Source organism: Rhinoraja longicauda, chromosome 5 (assembly GCF_053455715.1).
Source record: "Rhinoraja longicauda isolate Sanriku21f chromosome 5, sRhiLon1.1, whole genome shotgun sequence".
Classification (NCBI taxonomy): domain Eukaryota; kingdom Metazoa; phylum Chordata; class Chondrichthyes; order Rajiformes; family Arhynchobatidae; genus Rhinoraja; species Rhinoraja longicauda.
Genome location: NC_135957.1, coordinates 62450435 through 62469048, shown reverse-complemented (window position 1 = coordinate 62469048; position 18614 = coordinate 62450435). Strand labels below are relative to the sequence as shown.

The window sequence follows — 18614 nt, the reverse complement described above, 5'->3', positions numbered from 1 at the left end:
TAATTATCTTTATTTACTGGTCTGCTGGGAGCAGTGCTGATTGTGCAGTCTGATGGCAGCAGGAAGGAAGGACCTTATGGAGGTGTATATGATCATGAAGGGAATAGATAGGGTGAATGCACTGCGCCTTTTACCCAGGGTAGGGGAATTAAAATCAAAAGGATATGGGACAATATTTTCACTCTGAGGGTGTTGAGTATATGGAACGTGCCGCTGGAGGGGATGGTTGAGGCAAATGGGGCATCTTGTGAGGCACAAACCAATAGATTGAAGGCTTTGTTTCCTTACTGTATGCTTATGAGATCATTTTGTAGTTGTTTAGCTCCACAAACTCTGATATGCCATTTTCTATTCCCTAATCTACGTAGTTGAGGGTGAATGCATCCTGGTAGGATTGTGTGATCCAACAACTCTTATCTCAATCCATTTCAAATGGCTGAACATCAGCAACAAGGATTTGGCCATACATTTTTTTCTCAATAGGTTTTGACGCACTCGAATGGCATCTTCAACCATGACTATAATTGGAGTGCTGCGCTCCATGAAAATGATCCACAGTGTTGGCAGGCTGTGTAGTTAGTGGGCCTGCATATTGAGTGCTTTGTCTACATTGTGCCATTATATAAATCTATCAGCTACTGCTATGGCACAACCAATGGTCATATGTTCCAAATTAAGTTTCTCTTTGCTGTACTTTGATTATAACTTTTCCATGCCACTATTTGATGAAATCCTGGGATCAGTCCAGCCAATCAATGTATACTTGCTGCTGGTTTAATTCTGGATCCTTCTGAGTTTAGAGATTTAGAGATTGAAGTGATTTTTTTTCTTTACACAGCATGGTTGATATCTAGTATTTGCCGGCTGAGGTGCTGATGGGCTCAGTGAAAATCACTGCATTTAAGAGACATTTAGGCAGGCAGTTGAATACGCAACTTGCCTATCTATGGAGATGGCATGTAGGTTAATTGGCTGGGTAAATGTAAAAAATTGTCCCTAGTGGGTGTAGGATAATGTTAATGTGCGGGGATCGCTGGGCGGCACGGACTTGGAGGGCCGAAAAGGCCTGTTTCCGGCTGTATATATATGATATGATATGATATGGGCAGAAAGGTTGGAATGGGTGTGGTGGCCTGAATGGTCCGTTCTGTGCCGTAGAACTCTGCATGACTGTTGTCATGGGAGGAGGATGAGAGAGAAAGTTAACCAAAAGGAGCATTGCCGGAACAAATATTTTAACTTTCCTTTTTAAAATGCCCATATTGGTCTCTAAGGAAATCATTGGATCATTATGCAACAAAAGGAAGCCAGCCAATCAGATCTGTTCCATCACGTGTCTGAAGATGGGTTTCGACCCGAAACGTCACCCATTCCTTCTCTTCAGAGATGCTGCCTGTGCCGCTGAGTGACTCCAGCATTTTGTGTCTATCTCAGATCTGTTCATCTCCTTGCACTGCTTTTTCCCCATTTCCCTGCAAATCACTATGATGATGCTGCCTGACCCATTGAGTTACTTATCACCATGTCTTTTTTTGTAAACCAGCAACTATGTTTCCTTGCGTTAAAGTCCCTTTTAAAAGCCATGCTTGACTCTTGTTTCCACCAAACCCGCAGGCACTGAGTTGCAGATACTTACTCCTCCCATATCCCTCATTATTATGAAGCCAAAACCAAAATGTCAACCAAGGCGGCACGGTAGCGCAGCGGTAGAGTTGCTGCTTTACAGCGAATGCAGCGCCGGAGACTCAGGTTCGATCCTGACTACGGGTACTGCACTGTAAGGAGTTTGTACGTTCTCCCCGTGACCTGCGTGGGTTTACTCCGAGATCTTCGGTTTCCTCCCACACTCCAAAGACGTACAGGTATGTAGGTTAATTGGCTGGGTAAATGTAAAAATTGTCCCTAGTGGGTGTAGGATAGTGTTAATGTACGGGGATCACTGGGCGGCACGGACTTCGAGGGCCGAAAAGGCTTGTTTCTGGCTGTATGTATATGATGATAAATGTTGGGGACCATTTGAGTCAGCACTATCAAAAATACTGGAAGGAATTGTCAGGATTTCAATTGTAAAATACTATTAGTAATTGGCAATACAGTAATTTATTGTACACTGAGAATGTGAAATGTGAAAATGTCAGCACCATTGTTGTTATACAACATTATCACCTGCTGGCAAGAAAAAATATATAGTAGGATTCAAAAATTGTGTTATTTTGCTGTGTTAGAAAAATCCGGACGCAAACACTATCAATAGAAACCGCTGCTGCAAGTGGTTTCTATTGAGAGCTCGGTAGTCCCACTAAATAGGCTGACATTGTACACCAGAAGTGGTGGTGTGCCAGAAATGGGATGCGAGGCATACCTGTCTATTCCTGGAATTGTACACCATGGTGGGTTGGAATCCCATTTGTATTTACCTACATATTGTGGCAGTGAATGGGCTCCCCATAGGACAAGGTTTGAAGTGATTGGGGACGTCTCCAAAGAAGATGGCGGTGCTGGCTCGAAGGGCTGAATGGCCTCCTCCTGCACCTATTGTCTATTGTCTATTGATGCAATGGAGAAGAAACCCTGCCACTCTTCAATGCTTTAGGTTTATTATTGTGCAACGAGACCTGGAAGTCCTTGTACAGTGCAACGAGACCTGGGTGTCCTTGTACATCAGTCACTGAAAGTAAGCAAGCAGGTACAGCAGGCAGTGAAGAAAGCAAATGGCATGTTGGCGTTCATTGCGAGAGGATTTGAGTTTAGGAGCAAGGAGGTCCTACTGCAGTTGTACAGAGCCCTGGTGAGACCGCACCTGGAGTATTGTGTGCAGTTTTGGTCTCCTAATTTGAAGAAGGACATCCTTGCTATTGAGGGATTGCAGCGTAGGTTCACCAGGTTAATTCCTGGGATGGTGGGACTGACATATGATGAAAGAATGGATCAACTGGGCTTGTACTCACTGGAATTTACGATGTGAGGGGATCTTATGGAAACATATAACATTCTTAAGGGGTTGGACAGGCCAGATGCAGGAGAAATGGTCCCCATGTTGGGAGTGTCCAGAACCATGGGTCACAGTTTAATAATAAGGGGTAGGCCATTTAGGACTGAGATGAGGAAAAACGTTTTCACCCAGAGTGTTGTGAATCTGTGGAATTCTCAGCCACAGAAGGCAGTGGAGGCCAATTCACTGGATGTTTTCAAGAGAAAGTTAGATTTAGCTCGTAGGGCTAACGGAATCGGATGTGGGGAGATAGCATGAATGGGGTGCTGACTTTGAATGATCATATTGAATGGTGGAGCTGGCTCGAAGGGCTGAATGGCCTACTCCTGCACCTATTTTCTATGTACAGTGAAAAGCTGTGTTTTGCATGCTTTTCGATCAGACAGATAATACAATATGCAAATACAATCAAGTCAACTCAAGTACAGTAGGTAGAGCAAAGGGGAAGCTGCAGAGTGCAACATGTAGTTCTCAGCATTGTGGCACAACAGTTCCATAGACAGGTTCAATGCCCGCGATGAGATAGAGATTAATCAAACAGTACCCTAGCTTATGGATGACTCTCATGAGTGGTTCAGCTAAGGACAGTCTCCAAGTCTAAGACTGGACCAGACATTCACCATATCATAAAGATTTTTGTTGGTTGAGGTCACGGCATTCACTCAACCACTGGATTACCACACTCATCAGGAAGGTTTGCTCCGTCCTTGGGGTGGAGTTGGATTCATGGGAGGTGGTCTTGGAGAGGATTATGCTCCTCAAACTGTGGAGCATCTTGGACTATACAGCTCACCCCACTCCATGACACACTGCTCAACCTGAGGAGTACCTTCAGCAACAGACTGGTTCCACCAAGATGCAGCACAGGAGATCCTTCTTGCCTGTGATTATCAAACTGTACAACCCCTCCCCCTTTCTGTCTTTCTGTCATGGGGTAGCCTGATTTCCCTGACCCCCCCCCCCCCCCCAATCTTTGCACATCCCTAATCCTTTCCACTCGTCACTTTAATTTCATGTATCTTGTGTTTTATGACTGTTGGCAGATCAATTCCCTTCCTGGGATAAATAAAGTTTTATCGTATCGTATCATGTATGATGCACTTTGGAGTTCCAGCAGCCACAGTAACTTTGAGCTCTCAGTCTCACAATGGTTAGATAAAGTTAGATAGAGCTCTAGGGGCTAGTGGAATCAAGGGATATGGGGAGAAGGCAGGGGCGGGGTATTGATTGGGGACGATCAGCCATGATCACAATAAATGGCGGTGCTGGCTCGAAGGGCCGAATGGCCTCCTCCTGCACCTATTTTCTATGTAATGGCTTCTTTGACTTTTATTGGCACAACTTTGGTCCTCACGTTGATAAACAGGATTAAAAGTTTCCACAGGTGATGGAAAGACTGGAGGAAAGGCTAGGTGCTGAGAGCTTTCTTATACCTGCATTAAGGAGGCAATTAAACACACCTGCATAATTACAAAATGCCTATGAAGCCATGTGTCCCAAACGTTATGGTGCCCTGAAATGGGGGGGGTCTATGTATAAACACTGCTGTAATTTCTACATGGTGAAACCAAAATGTATAAAAATGGCCTTTATTAAAATCTGACAATGTGATATTTTATTCTATTATAAATCTCAGATTGTGGAGTACAGAGGCAAATAAATAAATGATGGGTCTTTGTCCCAGACATTATGGAGGGCACTGTATATTGGTGCAGTGCTGTACGTGGGAATGACAAGCACATTATTTGCATCAAGGTATAGATCAGTGTAAATCTAGTATGTGGCATGACTTCTGACACACTGTTGTTGCAGTCACTGGTGTTGGTGGGAATTTTTAATTTTGTAAATGGATATTTCTGTCGATACCTTTAGTTTGCGTATGCAGATAGCAGTTTAAAGAACCCAGAAGCAGTCTTGCAATGTTATCGCCATCGTTGCTCTTGACACGCTTTTATTTTGCAGCAATTAAATTGATGGTATTACAAAAGTGTTTCAAAAGTTGTGATATTACGAAAGCTTTGTTTCGACCGATGTTTCAAAAGTCTTTAGAAATAACACCGTTTTCAATAGGTAAGCCGTGAGAATAATGGGTTTCAAGATTCAGGAGTGTTTAATTGCCATATTTTACTGGCAAGGGAGCAATGCATTTGTTATTCGTTACAGGTTAACAGGACTAATTGAATTAATTGTGCTGGTTATTTGCAATTTATGGACTTTTTCCTGAATGAATGGCCCACATTTGGGATGCAGTATAATATCCAAGGGTGACCTACATGTATCAATCAGTACAAAGCAGCACCTTTAGTTCTACCATCCACTAATTACAGTGATTATCCAGAATGATAAAATCAGATTAGGAAACACTGACAGTCACTTTAAGAAATGGAAATGTTGGATCCTGACAAAAAGAAATCTTGCAAGTTCAGCACTACTTGCAAAAGGTGTTTATTTTATGGCTGGAGTTGGGATTAGATTATGGAGTAAAGCTAATAAAACATCAATACACCTTGCGTTAAATTCAATAAGGAACTGTTACCACAAAGTCTGTTACATGAAAATACATTTATGTTATTGAAAAAGAAATGCGGAATGATTTTTTATAAAAAGCTCAGATAGTGTCACAGTCCTCAGATTTTTCACAACCTCTTTTTCAGCACCAAACTACATTGATGTTCAGATGCCACGTTTCACTGCTATTTAATTATCTTTTGTTTTACATATTATTGAAAACCATTTTCTGCCATCTAAAGAATTTTATTCCAATTTATGGTATTCAGGATTGCCATTTTATTTGAAAATCAATGTGGGCGTTTAAAAGGAAAGGGGGTTTGTAGAACGTTACTCTCTTCGTAGGTCAAGGACCATTATTTTAGGAGGGAGGTCAAGATCTGGGAGAAAGATCAAGATGGGTTTCATGGTGAGATGGGAAGAACTAGAATTCCTATTGGAACAGAGAAAGTTAAAGGAAGATTTGGTTGCGAGTTCAAGATCTTGAGTGGCTTTGTTAAGAGTTGATACGACAAAATTGTATCCAGTCACAGAAAGGTCATTCACCAGAGAACATAAATTTAAAATGATTGACAAATAACTCAGAACTTTTAGAAAAGCATTTATGCTGCAAAGCAATGCCTGAAAAGGTGGCAGAAGCAGACTGAATAACAATCTTTATAAGGGAAGTCATGAAATATGCAGATGGAGAGGATGTGGAGCAATGGGGAAAGAGCAGGCGTGCACTACAAAATACTGGAATGAAGAGCTCAGTGGCGTTTTCTGAGATGTATTATTAGGATTTTGTTCTTCGGCTCTATATTGACATTCCTGAAGGAAAAGGTATGTTTCTGTTGAAAATGTTTTAAAGCCAAATCTTAAATTTATTATGAGAAATGCTGCTAAACTTCAACAGTTTTCTGCCACACTAGAAAAAAAGGTGACCTGTTCTGTTTAATGGTATTATGCTGTGTGGTTTGCTCTCTGCTCTGCATCAAGTGTTTTTAGAAGTTTCCTGGAAAGTTTTCAAAAGGAACAAAGGGAACATCTGAAAATCTTAAATATATTATGAACGTGCGGCACTGTGCAAGTTATATTTCCTATCTATTTTACTAAGCACAGTCTCCTATGAGATTTTTTTAAATGCAAATACACATTTTTCTTCATGTCCAACAAAACCATAAAAATAAAATTGGTTCTCTGTAATTGGCCAATTGAATAAGAATGTTTAATTAAACTATGCTGCTTCTGTGCTTGGCTAAATTATCATCATCTGATGCACTCCAGGTGGCCTTGGAAGCACAGACCATGGAACGAGAGAATAATCAGGTTTCTCTTTGATCTGGAGCTCTGATGTGATTGGTATTTGGTGATTATTTCTGCAAGCTTCACATACATTTGATACTTGAGTACAAAGTGTGATGTCCCTGCAGTCAAATAGCCTGCCAACTCTTACCAAGGCTCACCTTGAGAAAGTAGAGGTTATCTGTTGAGTGGAATTGTGTTTTTGGCACGAGTCAACACCCACACGGGAGAAGAAATTGGGAAACATCATAAATCCAAAGTACCTAAACTTTCCTCCGAGTTTCGTTAGTATAGGAAAAGGAAGGGGTGTTAAAATGATTGGCTGCCAGGAGATCTAGGAGAGCTTGGCAGGCTGGGCAAAAATAAATGTTCTTTTGAAAGAAAGGTCTTAACAGTTCACTGTGTTATTACCTGTATTAGCTCCTGTTGCTAACATCAGTTATTTGCAAGCCAAGGGAAAATTCCTACAGCTAGAGTAGATTACATAAAACAGAATTGAAGCACAGAGGTGGTTGTTTCACCAACAAAATCCATAGCACCTGTATGTTGAGCAATCTCATCAGTTCCATTCTCGGATCCTTTCCCAATAGCCCACACTTCACTTTCCTTCATGTCTATTCAGTTCCTTTTCAATAGTATTGATTGACTATTTTCACCCTTAGAAGCAATGAGTTCCAGACTATTGTCACATGTTGTGTTTGAAGAGGCTTTTCCTCACGTCACCTGTATCGTTTGTCCTTTGCGTTACATTTGTGTCCTCCAGGCACTAATTTATGTGCTAACAGGAACAGGCTCTTGCTATTGCCAAATGTAAGCTCATCATAATCTTTAACTCCTCTACCAAATCACACGTAAGCCTTTACTCCAGAGAGAATAACTCCAGTTTCTCTCTTTTTTTAAAAATGAGACCGTGCTTCTGAGGAAGGGTCCTGATCCGAAACACTGCCTATTCGTGACCATAGGCTTCAGCATATTTCCCTTCTGCCCAACATTTATGTCAGCCATTTGATAAACTTCTCAAAGGCACAACTTTTGAATTGTATTTTCAGGTGGCCAAACACAATTTCAATGGTTACAATCGAATTACACCTTCACAACGGGATTCATGCTATGTGCGGTAATGAAAACAAAAAAAAATCCAAGGTTTTGTGCAGTTTATTGTGGTAGACAATAGACAATGAAAGATATGCAACAAAAAAAAAATGATGATAAAGGAACCAGGCCATTGTTAGCTGTTTGATGGGTGAAAACAAGAAGCTAGTGTGACATTCCCCCCCCCCTACATCAAAAATCTTCTAACCCACCTCTCTAACTCCAGGTCCCTCAGGTCGGCCGACTTGGGGCTACTCACTATCCCGCGGTCTAGGCTTAAGCTCAGGGGTGACCGCGCGTTTGCGGTTGCAGCTCCTAGACTGTGGAACAGCATCCCTCTCCCCATCAGAACTGCCCCCTCCATCGACTCCTTTAAGTCCAGGCTCAAAACCTATTTCTACTCCCTAGCGTTTGAGGCCCATTGAGGAGGCGCTGTGAACTGTTTTGTATGTGCTGTTATGTTTGTGTGCTACTGTATGTTTCATTTTTTCCTTAGTACCTAATCAGATGTACAGCACTTTGGTCAACATGGGTTGTTTTTAAATGTGCTATATAAATAAAATTGACTTGACTTGACTTGACTTGACTTGACCTGGGTGGGGGAGAGATAGATAGAGAGGGAATGCCAGGGCTACTTGAAGTTAGAGAAATCAATATTCATACCACTGGGCTGAAAGATGCCCAAGTGAAATATGAGATGCTGTTCCTCCAATTTGCGATTAGCCTCATTCTGACAATGTAGGAGACCTTGGACAAAGGACTGTGTGGGAATGGGAATGCACACGTATGTGTATATGTATGTTTGTGTGTGTGTGTATAAATATATATATATATATATATACACTTTCATATAGAAGATTTGCTTATTTACATTGCTAAAGTGATCTTTCTGAGGGGTTTCTTCAAGCAGCTACTGACTTAATATTTTTTTACTATGTGGAGTCTATTTTATAATTGTATTGTGTATATTATGGTGCTATAGATTGTCAAAAACTATAGTAGTGGAAAACATGTCTCACCCTGTCAGTGGCTTTGTTCCCACAGCTCCTTCAGTTTACAGAGCCTTGATTCAGGTGGAGCATACTGAAATAATAAACTTTTATTGATCAATTTCTGGGAATGTAGACCACGAACTGTGTCCCGTAGAGTTGACCAGTCCTATTAATGTATGTGGTTAGTCACTCTTCCTACAAGATTTACTTTTGTGTTCTGTACTTCTGTTTTCATCTTGCTCAAACCTATCAGAAAGAGAAACTATGGTGAATGGGTTTTGAGGGGTTTCTGCGTGTAGTTTCTTGAGGAATTGAGTGGTCCCACTTGGAACTCTGTGCCGTGATCAGTGTATAAGTAGGATTCGCCATTCATTGTGATCATGGCTGATCGTCCACAATCAATAACCCGTGCCTGCCTTCTCACCATATCCCTTGATTCCACTAGCTCCTAGAGCTCTATCTAACTCTCTCTTAAATCCATTCAGTGATTTGGCTTCCCCTGCCCTCTGTGGCAGAGAATTCCACAAATTCACAACTCTGGGTGAAAAAGTTCCTTCTTGCCTCAGTTTTAAATGGCCTCCCCTTTATTCTAAGACTGTGGGCCCTGGTTCTGGACTCCCCAACATTGGGAACATTTTTTCCTGCATCTAGCTGAGTGCATGTAGATGCATCAGCCATGATCACAATGAATGGCGGTGCTGGCTCGAAGGGCCGAATGACCTCCTCCTGCACCTATTTTCTATGTTTCTACGGGAGGTTCACCAGGATGTACTGGGGTACTGATTTTGGATGATCAGCCATGATCATATTGAATGGCGGTGCAGGCTCGAACGGCTGAATGGCCTACTCCTGCACCTATTTTCTATGTTACCTGGTCTTGTGGGCTTGAGTTATAGTGCAAGGTTACATTGGCTGGGACTTTATTCATTTTGAATATAGGATGCTGAGGGCTGCCTCTATTAAGATCATGAGGGGCAACAATAAAATTAATGCCCATATTTAGAGTCATGGAGTGATACAGTGTGGATACAGCCCCGTTGGCACAACTTGCCCTCACCTGCCAACACGTCCCATCTACACTAGTCCCACTTGCCTGCGTTTGGCCTGTATTTAGAGTCATGGAGTGATACAGTGTGGAAACAGGCCCGTTGGCACAACTTGCCCTCACCTGCCAACATGTCCCATCTACACTAGTCCCACTTGCCTGCGTTTGGCCCATATTTAGTCATAGAGAGTCATGGGGTGATACAGTGTGGAAACAGGCCCTTCGGCCCAACTTGCTCACCTGCCAACATGTCCCATCTACACTATGTCCCATGTCCCATCGAACGGCCGAATGGCCTACTCTTGCACCTATGTTCTATGTTACCTGGTCTTGTGGGCTTGAGTTATAGTGCAAGATTACATTGGCTGGGACTTTATTCGTTTTGAATATAGGATGCTGAGGGTTGCCTCTATTAAGATCATGAGGGGCAACAATAAAATGAATGTTCATGGCCTCAAGGGTTGAGGATTGTAAAACTAGAAGGCAGAGGCTTTGAGGTGAGAGGATAGAGATTTAAGAGGGACCTCGGAGGCAACTTTTCACTCGAAATGACAGAATTTTCACTCTGGAATGAGCTGCCAGAAGAAGCTTAAGAAGAGGGTACACTTTTAAGAGACATTTGGACAGATATATAGATCAGAAGGGTTTAGAGGGCTATGGGCCAAATGCAGCAAATGGGACTAGCCCAATATACTCATTTGGTTAACATCCTCTGGTGAAGGGCCTATTTCCAAGCTGTACAGCTCTATAACTTTATGACTTCAGGCAAGACGAAAAATAATAATCTTATTCAAATACTGAACCAAAGGATATTGAACAAAAAGGATATTGTCGCTTTAATTGCTTGAGTATTATTCACTGGGGAGACAAATCATATTGATTTATCTCTCCGTTTTTGATGGACACAGTTTCAATAAAGGAACTAAATGATGTTAAGTGATTCAGTAATCCAGAACCTACGGCTGACCGCTCCACCTCCTCCTCACCTCTTTCCAACGCAAAGTTGTGGACGGCTTCTCCACAAACATTTATGTTGTTAGCTTTACATTACCTCATCCTTTCTCTTTGCTCTTAAAGTGTGTGCTTCAGTGAAGTAACTTGATGAACACGGCCCCAGCGTAATTCAATTCAACAGCTGCAGAAACTGCCATGCTCTCACAAGGGAAAGGCCTGCCTGTGTTAACCTGTAGCTTTTTTTGTAAACGGTTTTTGATTTATCTGTCACCTGATCCATCTGCAATGAATAATTTTCATGGAAGGTGCACTTTAATTACTTTCCTATTTAACTTGCATTATCATTCGCTATCTTGGTAATTAATCTCCCCTCGTATCCAATTTCGGCCTTTATTGCTGGCAGACGGGCCCCCTGAATCGTGTGTGCTCGAGCGGCCGCTTGAGTGTTATTTGACGGAGAGGTTTTCAAACAAGTTTCCAGTACATTAAAGTGCTCAAATCAGCGTATCTCTGGTTTGTCGGGGTGACAGCTTTCTGGCATCTCCTAAAGTGCACGTATGACTGGCGCTGTGTGGCTACTTTTGAACACCTTGGCTACCATTCAGGGTTCCTTTCAGAAGGTGTTTATTGTTATCGCTAATGTTCTCCCACAACATTGTCAGGCGACCAATCTGTTTCCCAGCTCTGGATTTTTAATGAGTTTCACTCCGTGCTCAAATTGGGCATTTTGTTGTTATTGGAATTCAAACTTCATTTTAACGTAAATAATTTTCTGTGAATTGGTTTTTTTCTTTAAGCTAGCTCAATATATTCAAAGTATATTTAGAATAATTTCCCTCCAGGCTAGCCAGCTGCTATTGTTTTGTTGATGCATACTGGAAATGAGAGTTAACTAGCCAGATTAGCGAAATTGGCTCAATTCAGTTTAATTTGGTTTGATTAAAGACCTACCTAATTAAATCCTAATCTGAAAGATGTTCATCATGTATAGTTCATGGCATGTCATAATAACGAGAGGGCACAGTTCAAATGTAATAATCTAGAAATTCAGAAGTGACTCTGAAGAGTCCCTACTGAGGGTAACCTGCAAATTCTGTGACCAGTTTCTCTTTGCTGCTTTGTGCAATTGAAATACAGGAAAAATATAATTCATTCATCATCAAAAAATAATGCACTCATCATCTCGTGATGTATTTGAGCACTTTGAACCCAAAGGAGTGCTCCTAAAATTTGGTCCCTAATGTAATCTAAGATATCAGTTCACCCAGCAAAGATAGACGCGAAGTGCTGGAGTAACTCAGTAGGTCAGGCAGCATTTCTGGAGAAAAAGGATTGGTGACGTTTCAGGTCAGCACCCTTCCCTTCACACAGCAGTCTGCATTCACTAAACAAACAAACAAGGTATCACAAAATGCTGGAGTAACTCAGCAGGTCAGGCAGCATCTAGGAGAAAGGGAATGTGTGACGTTTCGGGTCGAGACCCTTCTTCAGACTGAAGACTTTCGGGTCGAGACCCTTCTTCAGACCCTTCTTCAGATTTGTATTCTTCAGACTGAAGAAGGGTCTCGACCCAAAACGTCACCCATTGCCTCTCTCCCAGATGCTGCCTGACCTGCTGAGTTACTCCAGCATTTTGTGATACTTTCAATTTGTACCAGCATCTGCAGTTATTTTCCTAAACAAACAAATAATGTGCATCAGACTCTATCATTAAATTATCATTAATCAGTTCATTAGATGGACTCTGGCATCTGAATAGTACAAAAATGATTGCATGAAAACAAGGATTTGTATTCTCCATGCCCATGTACGAAAATGGCAGCAGGAGTAAGTTGAATTCCACTCGGGTGTACGCACCTTTGCTCGAAGAGTTGGCAGTGTCGAGGCATTCATACAACTAATCTCAAATGGATTTCAATTCAATGGATTCTGGATATTAAGGAAGTCAAGAGATGTAGGGAAAGGATAGGCAAATGATGTTTGTGGAAGATCATCAGTCATGATCAGTGATCAGTAGTCCGAATGGCCCTCTTTCCACTCCTATTTCTTATGGTTTTTATAAATGTGGAAGTCTGTGTGTGGTGAGGCCAGTGGAGTCATACAGTATGGAAACAGACCCTTTGGCCCTACTTACCCACACTGACCAACATGTCCCATCTACACTAGTCCCACTTGCCTGCGTTTGGCCCATATTTAGAGTCATGGAGTGATACAGTGTGGAAACAGGCCCGTTGGCCCAACTTGCCCTCACCTGCCAACATGTCCCATCTGTAGTAGTCCCACTTGCCTGCGTTTGGCCCATATTTAGAGTCATAGAGAGTCATGGGGTGATACAGTGTGGAAACAGGCCCGTTGGCCCAACTTGCCCTCACCTGCCAACATGTCCCATCTACACTAGTCCCACCTGCCTGTGTTTGGCCCATATTTCTCTAAACATGTCCTATCCATGTACCTGTCTACTTGTTTCTTAAATGTTGTGATACCCCCTGCCTCAACTACCTCCTCTGGCAACTCGTTCCATACGCCCACCACCCTTTTGTATCAAAAAGTCACCCCTCAGATTCCTATTAAATCTTTTCCCCTTCACCTTAAACCTATGTCCTCTGGTGCTCGAAGACAGTCAAATTACACTTATTCTCAATAGTGTGTCATTGAAACTTTTTACCGAAACCTAGGCTGTTTTTAAATTGGAACTGGGCACAGAGCGATCTGTAGGTTTCCCTGAAGTCAGACTTTTAGTCGGTTCCGTCCCAAAGCAGCAGGATTCAAGCAGCTTTGAGTTTGGTCTGGCAAAGTGCTCACACTCTGCAGGTGGGTAGTGTCGGCAAGTTTAATACAGTTCACGGATTCCCCCAGGAATAGGAGCAGGGTTGGGAAAGCTTTTTGATGAAGTAGTCAAATATTTCACAGTTTAAGAAATGGTAATATGAGCTGGTTTAGGTCAGCTGCAGATACTTGGAGAACTGGTCCAATAACTGGAAGGGAATTCAGATAATAATTATTTGTGCATATAAACAGGCAGGGGAAAAAATAGTTTGCCTCAAACTGATTTGGAAAATAAATAAATGCACATATTTATGAATTTAAATGTCAGATGTATGAATATGGACAGACAGTTATAACTCTGACCAGCAAAGAAATAAATTCACATAATGCTTTATTTCAAATTGTATTTCAATCACTGTGTTAACCATCCATCTAAAAAAAAACTTATTTCCCCTATGGGTTTACAGGGTAAATTTTATGAAGTAGTCCATTAATTTTAATGGATGAGAAATTGGCAGGCAATAAATTGAACTGGCTGGCCATATTTGTGATATGTGTTCCAATCACACAAAGCACCGTCCCAAACTATAAAATTTACCGTGGTACATTTTTTAAAAATGGCAAGCAGTTAATATGTATAATAACGCTTGCAGAAGGAGTTTCAGCGATTCTACACAAATTACGGCAACGTCCTTTTAGCTTTTACTAACACTGGCGAGTTCAACATGAGAGTGTGCCTCCATATGTCCTCGGTATGTGCTAAGATCTGGTACATCAGCAGTAAGATTGCTGAGCCTTATGACAAGGGGGCCATTCAGACCATCAGGTCCATGCCATCCCTCAGCGGAGCAATCTCATCAGTTCCGTTCCCCATCGGTAGCATAGAATTAGAGTCATACAGCACAGAAATAGGTCCTTCAGTACACTCTGTCCATGCTGACCATCTAGTATCCATCTATACTATTCTACTTTACTGGAACATGGTCTCTAGCCTTTTGCACAGCCAGAAAATCCATCCTATCAGTCTCACAAACATTCATGCAAATGCATGGGGTGTACATATGTGGGGCATTCGTAAGCTGAGGAAGTCCCCAAAATGGACTTGTACAACAAGTCCTCAACTTCCTCAAAACTCCTTTGATTTTGTTTTACTATTTACTGCACTTAGTGGTGATTCACCGAGATCAATTAACCTTCAAGTACATCTTTGGGACGTGTAAGGAAGTTATAGCACCTGAGGGCAAACCACGTGGTCACAGGGAGAACATTGCAAACTCTACACTGACAGCAGCTGCAAAGTCAAAATTGAACTCTGGTCACAAGAATCATGACTGCCGGACCACTGCTGTGCACTTACAATTCATTTAATATACACAAAGCACTTGTGTGCAAGAAATAACTTTTTATCCACTAGTTGTTTGCTTTTAAACACCAGTTCCACATTTTGTCCAAAGGTAGCTTTAGGCATTGGATTGCAGAGACACAAAGGCTCCCAATGTACAAAGGCTACAAAGACTGCCCTGTAAACCTTGTCCAGAGATTGATTTATGATATTAAACATTTATACTCTCGTTCTCTTCAATCAGCTTCTTGTGAGTTTGTGTTCAGACCAGTTTCAAACCTTTTAGCTTCTGATCCCAAAACGCTATTGGCTATTAAGAGGAGGGCTTTAGTTGCACTCACTAATTTAAGGAGAATCTTTAAAACAGGGATCTTGGGTAAACTTGCTTTTACTTTAGGCATACAGTGCGGAATCAGGCCCTGTGGCCCACCGAGTCTGCGCAGACCAGTGATCACCCCATACACTAGCACTATCCTACACACTGGGGACAATTTACAATTTTTCCAAAGCCAATTAACCTACAAACCTGTAAGTCTTTAGATTGTGGGAAGAAACCGGAGCACACAGAGAAAATCCACGTTGTCACAGGGAGAATGTACAAAGTCCGTATAGACACACGCGCAGTCACGATCAAACCTGGGTCTCTGGCACTTTAAAGTAACAACCCTGCCACGATGCCACTTTATTTTTTGCTTTTCTTTCAATCTGTGGTCCTTTGTACTAGAATCAACTGGACACTGAGAGGTGAATTGCAATGGCAAAAATTACCCCTGTCCATTGGAAATAGGTATCCCCTTTGAATTCCATGGACATGTCCTGAGTTCCTTCCTCCACAGGTCAAGATTATTGGGATAGGGCTGAATCCAACATTTCTGCTTCAGATGACTGAGCGAGTGCTACTCCTGATGCCAGTGACTCCATTCAATGCCAAATTTCCTGCCTTGGAAACAAAGTTGCTTCCAATAATTGCCATTGGTTAAAATTGTTTTGGTTTAGCATATGATGAGCATTTGACGGCACTGGGCCTCTTACTTGCTGGATTTTAGAAGGCTGAGGGGGGACCTCATTGAAACTTACAGAATAATGAAAGGCATAGAGTGGATGTGGAAAGGATATTTCCACTGGTGGGAGAGTCCAGGACCAGAGGCCATTTAAAACCGAGGTGAGAAGGAACTTTTTCACCCAGAGTTGTGAATTTGTGGAATTCTCTGTCACAGAGGGCAGTGGAGGCCAAATCACTGGATGAATTTAAGAGGGAGTTAGATAGAGCTCTAGGGGCTAGTGGAATCAAGGGATATGGGGAGAAGGCAGGCATGGGTTACTGATAGTGGATGATCAGCCATTATCACAATGAATGGCGGTGCTGGCTCGAAGGGCTGAATGGCCTCCTCCTGCACCTATCTTCTATCTTCTTATGTCATAGCCTCAGAATAAAAAAAAGCGCTCTTTTAGAATGGAGGTGAGGAGGAACTTTGTTAGTCAGAGGGTAGTTAATCTGTGGAATTCATTGCCACAGAGGGTTGTGGAGGCCACGTCGGTGGATATTTTTAAGGTAGAGATAGATTAGAACGGGTGTCATGGGTTATTGGGGGAAGGTAGGAAAATGGGATTAGGAGGCAGATCAGCCATGGTTGAATGGCAGAGTATACTTGATGGGCCGAATGGCCTAATTGCACTCCTATAACTTCTGAACTTGTTTATTGTTGTCAGGTGCACTGAGATGCAGTGTGTAGGAAGGAACTGCAGATGCTGGTTTCTACTGAAGATAGACACAAAACGCTGGAGTAACTCAGCGGGTCAGGTAGCATCTCTGGATGGTCCCGAGATGCTGCCTAACCCGCTGAGTTACTCCAACGTTTTGGTTGCTATCTTCACACCGAGATGGAGTGCCCTTTGTCCTTTCTCCAGCATATTGTCTCAGACCTGAGCAGTTGTACAGTGCCCTAGTGAGACCGCACCTAGAGTACTGTGTGCAGTTTTGGTCTCCAAATTTGAGGAAGGATATTCTTGCTATCGAGGCAAGCAGTGTAGGTTTACTAGGTTTACTAGGTTAATTCCCAGAATGGCGGGACTGTGATATTTTGAAAGAGTGGAGCGACTAGGCTTGTATACACTGAAATTTAGAAGGATGAGAGGGGATCTTATCGAAACATATAAGATTATTAAGGGGTTGGTCACGTTAGAGGCAGGAAACATGTTCCCAATGTTCGGGGAGTCCCGAACCAGGGGCCACAGTTTAAGAATAAGGGGTAGGCCATTTAGAACGTAGATGAGGAAAAACTTTTTCAGTCAGAGAGTTGTAAATCTGTGGAATTCTCTGCCTCAGAAGGCAGTGGAGGCCAATTCTCTGAATGCATTCAAGAGAGAGCTCGATAGAGCTCTTAAGGATGGCGGAGTCAGGGGGTATGGGGAGAAGGTAGAAACGGGGTACTGATTGAGAATGATCAGCCATGATCAAAGGGCCGAATGGCCTCCTCCTGCACCTATTGTCTATTGTCTAACAGATAATGCGAAAGAGAAAGGAAACGGAATGCCGAATATAGTGTTACAGCTGCAGAGAAAGTGTAACTGAAATTTAAAAAGCAAAGGCCACAGCGAAAGATCGGGATTACATTCTTCGCTTTTGAGAGGTCTGTTCAAGAGGCTGATAACTGCGAAGGAGAAGTGGCGAGTGAGAACTTAACCACTTAGCTGAACTTATGTAGTACTCAACTACATAATGTCCGAATGCTGACGTAACTATGATTGTTAGCTAAGTATCCCGTTAGCTACTTTTATATAAGGACTCCAAAGTTGATTAAATATGTCAGTTTAAAATGAATACACATTGTAGTTTAGTTTCGAGATACAGTGCAGAAACAGGCTCTTCAGCCCACCGGGTCCGCACCGACCAGCGATCCCCGCATATTAACACTGCCCTGTGCACACTAGGGACAATTTACACGTACACCACGCCAATTAACCTACAAACCTGTATGTCTTTGGTGTGTGGGTGGAAATGGAAGATCTCTGAGAAAACCCATGCGGTCATGGTGAGAACATACAAACTCCATTTAGACAGTACCTGTAGTCGGCATCGAACCCGGGTCTCCGGCGCTGTAAGCTGCGCCACTGTGGCCACCCCGAGGTATTGTATAATTGATAAATCTGGTGAGTAGGAAAGTACCTTCATATGAGGTATTTGTGCCCTTTGTTTTCAGACCTAGCTGGTGTCATTCATTTATTCAGAGACACTAATTTCATTGAATAAAAATAAACTGCTGGAGGAAGTAGAGGATCATGTGTAAGGAATTGGACAGATGATGTTTCGGGTCAGGACCTTTCTTCAAACTGAAATGTCATCTATCCATTTGAGTCTGAAGAAGGGTCCCGACCCAAAAGGCCTATCTATTTCCCTTTAAACATCTCTCTGACCTGCTGAGTTGCTCCAGCAGTTAGTTTTTCATTTCGCTCAAGATTCCAGCAAATACCGTCATTTCTGCCTCCAATTAACTTAATTCCAAGCTGGAGGGCTCAGTATTTTTTCAAATGATTTTATGACCCCTTTACTGTTATTCCTGAAATTGTATTCAAAGCAAATTTGGGACATCTATGATGCAAGTGCAAGGGAATGCAAGCTATGATCAGAGCAGCCTGTGC

The 18614-nt window shown here is 42.3% G+C and overlaps 1 protein-coding gene across 6 annotated transcripts in view; it reads left to right on the top strand.

Moving 5' to 3' along the window:
- epha7 (eph receptor A7) overlaps nucleotides 1-18614 on the top strand; it is a 265558-nt gene that overhangs the window by 97752 nt on the left and 149192 nt on the right. The window lies entirely within an intron of this gene.